The following is a 10,578-nucleotide window of genomic DNA, read 5'->3' as shown; positions in this document are numbered from 1 at the left end:
AAAAGGGCTCTGCCACCACAGTCCTAAGAGCGTCCAAGGCCCAATGTATACAGAAAGCACCGCATCAACTGTCGGAGTGCCACCATGAACCAGGCCGTTGAGGTGGACCAAACAACTTCAAAAGGAGGAGCAAGGGACCTGAGGAAGCGACAAAATGGCGAAGCTGCAACCACCTACCCTTTTCTCTACAGGCCCGCACTCCCATCAGGCACAAACATGGCCGTCATTTCTGCACCGAGTCGAGGAGGGACGGTCTCAACCTGTTCCAAACAGGAGGAGCCGGCTGAGGAAGAACGCAAGCAAGAAGGGTGAAGGCACCGGATAGCCCACCCAAGGGTGTGACGCCCTCCATATCCTCCGTGCCTCCATCTCCAAATGAAAACCGCCATTGATCTGTCCTGCCGTAGTACCATCTTGAGCACCCTCGACTCCATGGCCTCGCAGGCCACAGAGCTAGAGGCTCTGGCAACCCTCGACGCTTCACATAAGTTTTTTATCTTATTGAGGAGGTTTGTTGGCACTGCCGTAAGGCAGGGACTATAGGGAGATTTTTTGCTAGCATGGCCATAGGGTATGACGCCAATGGAGAGTGGCCGAGTAAGGCTTTTTTTTTGGGTGGAGGGCATGCGTGAAATTTCTATTTTTGTTTGGGTGCATTTTGAGCGTGGAAATTTGATTGTGTGTGTGTGTGTGCGCGCACTTTTTCTCTGCTGCAGTTGATAGCGAGGTTGTGAGAGGGAGGAAGGGATCATACGATTTTGAAGAGGTGTCTCTCTGTCTCTTTCATCATCTATGTTTTTTACAGGTTCGATTACTTGGTGTAGAAGTGTATATGTGTGTGTGTGTGTGTGTGTGTGTGTGTGAGAGAGAGAGAGAGAGAGAGAGGTGGGATTTTCTGCGGCTCTGCAATATGCATTTTGTTTGGGTTTTCTGCACCGTATTCAAGAAGCTCAACACAAAACTAGAAGGCTCTCTGCTCTGGTTGAATGGCTTGAGCAACGGTTTATGTAATTTTTTGTATTTGGGCTGATTGCTTAACCAAGCTAAGATGGTACAAGCAAGAAGCTGGGGCACTCAGCTCTTATCTCTCTCCGCGTTCTTCATTACACTCTTCTTGCAAGTCCAGCCCTTTGTTCATGCTCAAATTCCTCACGAAGGTGTGCAAAATACTCTCTGTAGCTTCTCCATTTTCTCTTCACATCATTTTTATACTCAAACGGAGTGAACTTAGCCGTCGCATAAGTAGCATTTAAATTTCTTTTTCTGGCTGAAACCTTCGAATTTCAGTAAATTTGAGGTGATTATGGAGTCATGCGCAGTGATCTGACAAGTTGATGGCTATTGCAAAGGCTGAGTTTGAGCTCCTACCCACTGCATGTCAAAATCCCCATCAGGAAATCTGAAACTGTACCATTTGGATTATGGCAGAGTAGTAAATCTTGCAAAATCGACTTACGAGTACAAGACCACAGGCTTACAGTTTATCTTTGGCCATACAGTTGCAGCTGACAGATGACCCTGAGAGAGAGAGAGAGAGAGAGAGAGAGAGAGAGAGAGAGAGAGAGAGAGAGCATTCTCGCATGAGTGTATGTCGCAACTTGCAGCTGATATGGAGACAGATTATATATGCCGGTCTATTATCGTGTTTGGCTTTGTGAAGAAGGCGCTGTCCACAGAGTGATGTGACCTCTTCTTCTTCTTCTTCAAGGATAGCCAAGTTGTTTGATCTTGATTCCTCTGCGTGTATCTCTTTCAATTTAAAGGGGGAGCACTCTAGCTAGTGACGGGTGAGAGATCCCTTCAACTTCTCAAGGTAGTTCAAAAAAGCCTTGCTTTACTGCTATCCATGTGCTTTGAGACAGCTTTTCACCTAAAGCATTTTCAATTCTGCATCGGCTTACTTTGTACAAAAGTTTTGTTGAAAGAATTCTGACCTGATCTTGCTCAATATGTAACACTCTCAGGAACCTTGAGGATGCCTCCAGGCTCTGTGTGGGAGCTGTTAGTTTCCCTGGTATATGATCAGAATTTGAAGCATTTCTGTTGACTCATTACCCAGTAAATTTCCTCTTAATGAACTCAGAATAGACTCAGAACATACTTTTTTAGATAATGCTGTCTGACTGCAGCAATGCATGATGCTTCTTTAACAAATGTAAGAAATCCAAATCCTCTAGATTGGATATGGCTACCAGTCTGAGTACTTATGACTATAGCTTCTTCGACTGGTCCAAATTCAGCTTCAGAACAGTCCTTCAAATCATTTGTAGTATTGCGGTGTTCCCCTTCCAAATTAAAAGCGACGAGAAAATGGACACAATCAACCACAGCTCAAATTTGAAAATGTCTACCTCACCCTACAGAGGGTGACAGATCCTCGACAAACACCTCAATAAAACGAAGACTTTCTGTATATCCACGAAAGGGTTGTCAATCCCTACCCATGAAGTTATAATTAGAATTGAAAGGGAGTGTTTGACCGTCCACTTGATGCAACACTTTGCTGGTAAGGGCTAGCGTTGCTATAAAGAAACCATGGCCCCATTAGGAAACAACTCCAAGAAGAAGCTGAATTAATCAATAAGGAAACACCCATTTGAGGATCATAAGAGGCTCAATCAATTTCTAGTAGGTTGCAGATCATAAGAAGCTCGGTCAATTTTTGGTAGCTTGAGTCAAAATGTGTTTCCTCTCCGATCCGTAGGCACAATGTATGGCCTTGTTCACCCTCAATCATGAAAAGCTGAGAAGCGCTGGAGAAGTTGAAGCGCCGAGTCAGCATACAGTGCATACTAGAACTGATACAGGATTCCCTACGTTTGACTAGCTCCAGTAGTTGTAACAGATTGATTGCGTAGCAACAAGAAGACAACCTGGTGTTGAGGGTGAGGCTATGAGAGAGAGAGAAAGGAAGAGAGAGACGACATGCACCGTGAACGTGTGTCTTGTGTAAGTGTATCATTTTAGATTCATGGCAATGATTGTTTCATAGTCTCATCTTAGAGCTTTTTTGGAATCTAGAGTTGATTGTTCTGTCGCAGTCTTGTGTGTATGGTTTTTTTTATGCTGGTAATGAGAGGGAAAATGACGAGCTCTTGAAATCTTATTATGCACTCTGATTTGTTTAGTTGACACTTAATTAGTTCCGACAAATAGGTGACATTCTAGAAACTTCATGCAAATGTAATGACGATGTAAGATCTACCAAATTCAAGAAATTTTGGGGCACAAATCTTGAATCAGAGTTTTGTTCGGGTGTAGGGTTAAGTATTAAAGAATGACTTTTATTCTCTGACTAGAATAGAAAGGCATCTCCATTTCCAACCTTGATTTATTACTGTAAAGCAAAAGATTTCCACTAAACTTAGGTTTTTTTGGGCATTGGGGCTATTTTAAACCATACATTTTCCTGGCAAAGCAATGTATTTTTTCGTTATTGAAAGAAGTCAAATTTGTCTACATCGTTTAACTATTTTCTATGCAACTCTTTGCAAGTATCTGAAAGGAAAGCGGACGAGGTCATTTGCAGTAAGGTGCGTAATTATGCTCCTGGTTTGATTGCTGATCACATGTTTTGAGAATTGGGGTGTGGTCAACGTTTCGAATTTGTTGTCCGTGCATGAAACTCATGTCACTTGTTAATAATGTAAAGTAAAGTTAATGGAGTTTACGTTTGTAATGTGAGGCAGTGTATGTCATTGAAATATATCTACCAATATTTTGGGCTAGCATGTGTAATAACGCTTATTGGGTTTAGTTGAGAGAGATTTCTTGCTTCATGGGAGTATGATGTAGGCTTTGGTAATTTTGGTGGAGTAGCAGACCAGCCCTGATATTTTGCTCTAGATCAGTTGGTGTGCTCTACAGTGGCTCCTTGGAGTGCTTATTTAGATCAGCTTGAGTTTTCAGCAGTAGCATTCAGTCCCAGTACTTTTCCCCTTGCACCTCCAAACCAGGCCTATCGTTTTCTATCTTCATAAAACAACCCTGGTGTTTTTAGTTTTCAGCCCTTTACTCGTCGGACTGCTTGGATCTAGCCTCGCTAGCCTATTTGTGGTGATTCGATACTCCGCTATTTTCTACTGTCAGCCTTGTTGAAACCTGCATTTTCAATCCTGGTTTATAAGATAAGCCTGATGTATTCCGTGTGCCAAGTCCATGTTATGGGTGTCACCTGTCAGTTTTCGTTGGCTGGTGGTTTCTGATGATTCCCCTACTCTCTGGTTCTCCAATGACACCCTGCAAAACTTGCTTGGATACTTCTTCTGTGCAAAACCAACCTTTCCGTCTTTACTTCGTCGAAAAACATAGACAATGGGCTAGTTGAAAAAATTCTACTCGAAAGGCAATCAAAATCTTCAGATGACGTTTTTTGATATATATGCAAGTACATAAAGCAAAATTCTTGAATGCCCGACTCTGAATCTCTAGACATGACTGAAATTGTATCGTAGACAATTTCCGGCTTCAAAGCGCTATGGACATTGAGATGGTTATTTGCTGATAGCCAAATGAGTAGGGCTTAATTCCTAGATGCTGCTGTGAGTGTCAGAACCGGAACTCCCAACTTTTGCGTTTTCAACGACTCCTAAAGCTCTGTGTGTGTCCTGGGCGATTTTCTGTAATTAAAAAAAAACGCTAAAAAATACTAGCAACACCAATATGGTCAATACGATAACCAAATGGTAATCAAATGAGTACAAGCCAATCTACTCGTGGTGACGGAAATATGTAAGCAAGGTTTTTTAAGTTCCATTTCTCGAACCACAACCTGTGACCTGCAACCTGCTCTAGGCCGAGTCTGTCCCTGAAAAGCAAGCTAGGCAACAAAGCATGCGGACATACACAACTCGCAACTGCACCCTGAATGCAAGCATGAGACACCACCAAGACCATGAGCTAATTATATTGCTACTAAATGAAAAAAAAAACAAAATGCGAACTAGGAGTAAAGAAAATGCAAAAGAAGATGAGAGAGATGGACAGTCGAACCTAACTAAAATCCGTTCGCTCCCTGATCACCTAGTCTGCCCTAAGTCTACCCCTTGTGTGTGGTCTCGATGTTGAGCACCAAAACCACTACTTGAGTCTCCTAATCTAGCTGGAACGTCAAAGTGTACACTAGGCTCTCGAACCGAGTATACATGAGCAATCTCGTTCAATAGCCTCTATTCTGCAGTCTGTCCTTGCACTAGTGCATGGCCGTCTTCATTGTCACCTTTTTTGTAGCGAGATCTTACAATAGGTCACCCCATAGATATCACAATATACCCTAGTGTTCCCTACGGCCTATAATGAATTGGCAAAGCGCTGGATCACAGTGAAGAGACTAGTGAGGCGAGGTTCGAGCCAACTCCGCAGGAGAAGGGCCAAAACTGGAAAACGCCGAGAGTGACCTACAGTAATACATAGTACCAGAATACAATTGATCCTTGCCTGCTTCGATATCTTTATTAGTGAGTATAACCATCAAGAGTTTTAAAATCAAGATCAGTATTAGTGCCAAAATGTGTTGCATGCAACAGTTCATATACGTCATTTTCGAGGGGATTCTGTCTAGCTCTTGTACGTTTGTGGAACTATGTATTGCTTGCTTTTTTGTGATTCTCAGCTTCTATGAGGCTTGTGCTGGAAGTCAATTATGTATTGCTTGCTCTTTTGCGATACTCATCTTCTATGAGGCTTATGCTGGAAGTGGGCCTGCATGGTTTTCTGTTCGCAAGAAATGTGTGAAAAAGCTGTGGATTGCTTTACAAGTGCAAAGTGACGGACTCTCTCATGCTACAATCATGTATGGCTGCACTTGGAATTCGCATCTGAGCTTCGCAATGTATTCGCCGCTATAACTTGCTTGCGTTCCATTTGTAAACAGCCAAGAGTAGTGTTTTTCACTTGCTTCGTATTTAGCACCGTATTTGGCTCATCGCTCGCTTTGCGTTTTGCAAGTGCTTCAACTCTAGAATCAGCACCAGCATTTTTCTTGTATTCAAAGATAAGCTGAGCTGTGAACAAATAGTACTATTCTATTCCTGAATAAGTTGAGTACCTGCTTGGAGACAACGCAGTGCGGCGTCTTGTATTGCGCTATTGCCCCGACACCCCGATTTAGATAGCGGTCTAGTAGCCCACGGAAGGTGCCTGGCTGTACGAAACGTAGCTCCAATGCCCTTCCTAGACCCCTCATACCCAGGGTCCACGAAAGCAAGATCCATTGCAATGGCACATGCCTTAAGTATGCTCTCCTCATACATTGCTTGCTCACATCCTTGTTTCATCACTTCATTGAATTTGAGATCCAATGGTGAGATGCCTCTTCGGCTATCTTGGCGAACCGACTTGCTAATGCTTTTCTTGCTGAACTCCTAAAAGACCATATAGTGTCCCGGGGAACTAGACAAGTCAGCAAAGCTCGTGAAGTTGATGAGGTCTACTTTCGCATCATGTCTCTTTAGCTCCTCCACTGCTTCATTCACAGCAAGCTGTAAGTCCTCCTCTGTGTTCTTGTCTATGTACACAGTCAGCAACACATTTTGCCTACATACATATGCCAATTGCGGCGATGCATTGAAGAAGCCAATCACCCTGACGACGTCCCCCAGCCTATAACGATATAAACCTGCACATAGATCAGATTTTATTTCAGAAAAAAGACAACATAATCTAGCTCAAAGAAAACTAAATGGCAACACTGCCAGATTGAGCTAGTCTTAGCCAAAAAATGGGATTTTCTACCTTCATATGTCGTCAAAATGACCTCGTATTCGCGGCCAGTCTCCACCTCAGTGAGTCTGACTGGGTCTGCCTCTTGTTGGCAACCATCAATGATACCTCTTGAAGGCATTGGGATGAATTCAAAGTAGGCCAAACTGGGCACCACAGTAAAGGTCACATCTCTGTGCTCAGCTTTTGGGTTAGTATTCACCCCAATGTATGACTCTGTAGAGCCATAGTCATTACTAACAAGAGGCAGAGCACCAGCATAGTGGCGCAAGCGGTCGAGGTAGATGTACTTGCAATTGGGCCATATGTGAGGAATCACACCAGCCCAGCCTTCAAGAGTGGAGCACTTGGAAGCAATCCCATGAGCAAGCTCGGGGTCTGGCGTTGGCATGAGCTTGGGTATGGCTGCCCTCAAGTCGAGGTCCGTAATCCAGCTAGTCAGCTCACCCTGCCGGATGTCATCGCAGAGATTGGCCCATTCAACTTCAAAGGTATGGAAGACCTTAACAATGGTGTATGCAAAGGTGGTAGTAATAAACTCTAGCTCGTCACCGTGAAGAAGAGCAGAGAGCAAGTGGTAGTAAATGGCTTGCCGGTTGCCAGGGTGTCAAAAAACTTCGTCGGGGCTGCAAGTGCAAACGCTGGCAAACTTCTGCTTCTGCTTCTGCTTGAATTCTTTGCTTCTAAAGAGATGGGTGGTGGTAGTCCCTAAAGAAAGGCCACCACTGGTAGCAAACAACTTCCCGGAGAAGACAAGCTCAAGGAACATACCTCCAGCGTTCGTGGGGAAAGCACTAAATTTATCAGTTCAAAATAAGCTCAGGATCATGAGGGTTGTTCAATAAAAACATGACTTGCAATGCCAAAAATCATGGTAGGAATTCCATGCAGACACAAATACGTATTGGTCTCTATATGCCGCTGCGATCTTGCTGAGGCGGCCGGAAGCCTCTAGAACCTCCTTGTAGAGCACAAGATATTTTTGTTGACCATCAGAGGTAGTCCCAGAACTGCAGAGTAAGAAACAAAGAGCTGTGCATTGAATTTCACATGGATCAAATCAACCAAAATTTGTAACCTTTCACTAAGGCATGCACATTTTTCGAGCGAAAACACAACCCTCACCTCTCTGCTGTCCCTAAGAAATGCACATTGTTGACCCCAAAAAACAACACCCACCTCAAAGATAGAGTTCTGATGGGTCTCAGTATTGAGTTCTCAAATCAACCTATTTTGAGCTGATCTTTAGCAGTATCATCATTCAAATCAGCCCTAGAAATAGCATCAGATCAGCCATCAAGTTTTAGCTTTTAGTACCCTTCGATTTCAGCCATCATATGTCCTAGAAGCTATCTCATAGGTCAGCCTTTAGGACCCTCAGATTTCAGCCTTTAGTACCCTTCGATTTCAGCCATCATATGTCCTAGAAGCTACCTCATAGGTCAGCCTTTAGTACCCTCAGATTTCAGCCATCATCAAGTCCTAGAAGCTATCCCATAGGTTGGGAAGTAGAATGAGATCAGCTACCAGATTTCATCTTTTAGTACGTTGTCTAGTCCTTGTAGGTTTGTGGAACTATGTATTTTCCGCTACTCTCTAGTTCTCCAATGACACCCTGCAAAACTTGTTTGGGTACTTCTTTCATGCGAAGCCAAGATTTCCGTTTTTACTTCGTTGAAAAATGCAGACAATGGGCTAGCTCGAAAAATTCCACTCCAAATGCAACCAACATCTTCAGATGATCTTTCCTAATGTATATGCAAGTACACAAAGCAAAATTCTTGAATTCCCTACTCTAAATCTCTATACATGGCTGAAATTGTGTCATACACAATTTTCGGCATCAAAGCGCTATGGACATTGCAATTGTCATTCGCTGATAACCAAATGAGTAGAACTCAATTCCTAGATGCTACTGCGAGTGTGAGAATTGGAGGTCCCAACTTTCGCGCTTTCAATCACTCCTGAAGCTCTGTGTGTGCTCTAGGCGATTTCTTGCCAAAAAAACGCGTTGAAAATACTAAAAACGCCGATATGGTCAATATGCTAATGAAATGGTAACCAATTGAGCACAAGCCAACCTACTCGTAATGACGAAAGTATGGGAGCAAAGCTTTTCAAGTTCCATTTCTCGAATCCCAACCTGTGACCTGTAATCTACTCTAGGCCGAACCTGTCTCTGAAAAGCAAGCTAGATAACAAAACATATGGACGTACATAGGTCGTAATTGCAACCTGGAACGCAAGCATGAGATACCACCGAAACCATAAGCTAATTATACTGCTACTAAACAAAAACAAAAACAAAATGCGAACTAGGAAGGAAGAAAACGCAAAAGAAGATGACAGAGATTGGTAGTCGAGCCTGACTAAAATGCTGAGCACCAAAACGACTACTTGAGTCTCCTAATCTAGCTAGTCGGTCGAAGAGTGCACCAAGCTCTCGAACCGAATATACATGAGCAATATCGTTCAGTAGCCACTATTTTACAGTTTGCCCTTGCACTAGTGCATAGACGTCTTCATTGTCACCTTTTTTGTAGGGAGATCTTGCAGTAGGTCACGCCATAAATACCATTCAGCTGACCTCTAGTAGTACCATCGGACACATCAGTCGTGGAAGTAGAACAAGATCAGCCATCACATTTTATCTTTTAGTACGTTGTCTAGTTCTTGTAGGTTTATGGAACTATGTATTGTTCCCTACTCTCTAGTTCTCCAATGGCACCTTGCAAAACTTGTTTGGATACTTCTTTCACACAAAGCCAAGCTTACTTCGTCGAAAAACACAGCCAATGAACTAGCTCAAAAAATTCCACTCCAAATGCAACCAAAATCTTCAGATGATCTTCCCTAATGTATATGCAAGTACATAAAGCAAAATTCTTGAATTCCCCACTCTGAATCTCTATATATGACTGAAATTGTGTCATACACAATTTCCGGCATCAAAGCACTGTGGACATTCGTTGATAGCCAAATGAGTAGGGCTCAATTTCTAGATACTGATGCGAGTGTGAGAATCATAACTCCCAACTTTCACGTTTTCAATCACTCCTGAGGCTGTGTGTGTACTCTAGGCGATTTTCTACAAAAAAAACACTAAAAATACTAAAAAAACGCCGATACGTTCAATATGGTAACGAAATGGTAACCGAATGAGCACAAGTCAACCTACTCGCGATGACGGAAGTATGGAAGCAAGGTTTTCCAAGTTCCACTTCTCGAATCACAGTCTGTGTCATGTAATCTGCTCTAGACCGAACCTGTCCCTGAAAAAGCAAGCTAGATAACAAAGCATATGGACGTACATAGCTCGCAATTACAACCTGAATGTAAGTATGAGACATCACCAAAACCATAAGCTAATTACATTGCTACTAAACAAAAACAAAAACAAAATGTGACCTAGGAAGAAAGAAAATGCAAAAGAAGATGACAGTGATGGGTAATCGAACCTAACTAAAATCCGCTCTCTCCCTACTCACCTAGTCTACCCTAAGTTTATCCCTTGTGTGTGGCCTCGATGCTGAGCATCAAAACCACTGCTTGGGTCTCCTAATCTAGCTGGAAGGTTGAAGAATGCACCAAGCTCTCGAACCGAGCATTCATGAGCAATGTCGTTCAATAGCCTCTATTTTACAATCTGCCCTTGCATTAGTACATGGACGTCTTCATTGTCATCTTTTATGTAGAGAGATCTTACAGCAAGTCACCCCATAAATACCACACTATACCTCAACATTCCCTACATCATATAATGAATTGGCATTTTCTTTGCTCGTGAAAGTAAGCCAGACAATATGTTGGGCGAGTGAACCTTGGGATTTCATTTGGCGAAATGCCAAGAGATAACAT

General features: G+C 42.9%; 1 pseudogene; it reads right to left on the bottom strand.

Annotated features, from left to right (window-relative positions):
* Positions 1–5,986: 5,986 nt before the first annotated feature.
* Positions 5,987–7,916, bottom strand: LOC147431369 (jasmonoyl--L-amino acid synthetase JAR6-like; annotated as a pseudogene).
* Between the last annotated feature and the right edge of the window lie 2,662 nt (positions 7,917–10,578).

The sequence above is a fragment of the Adiantum capillus-veneris genome, chromosome 21 (genome assembly GCF_014529385.1).
Source record: "Adiantum capillus-veneris isolate H3 chromosome 21, ASM1452938v2, whole genome shotgun sequence".
Classification (NCBI taxonomy): domain Eukaryota; kingdom Viridiplantae; phylum Streptophyta; class Polypodiopsida; order Polypodiales; family Pteridaceae; genus Adiantum; species Adiantum capillus-veneris.
The sequence above is the reverse complement of the archived record's forward strand: the minus strand, read 5'-3'. Positions and strand labels throughout refer to the sequence as shown.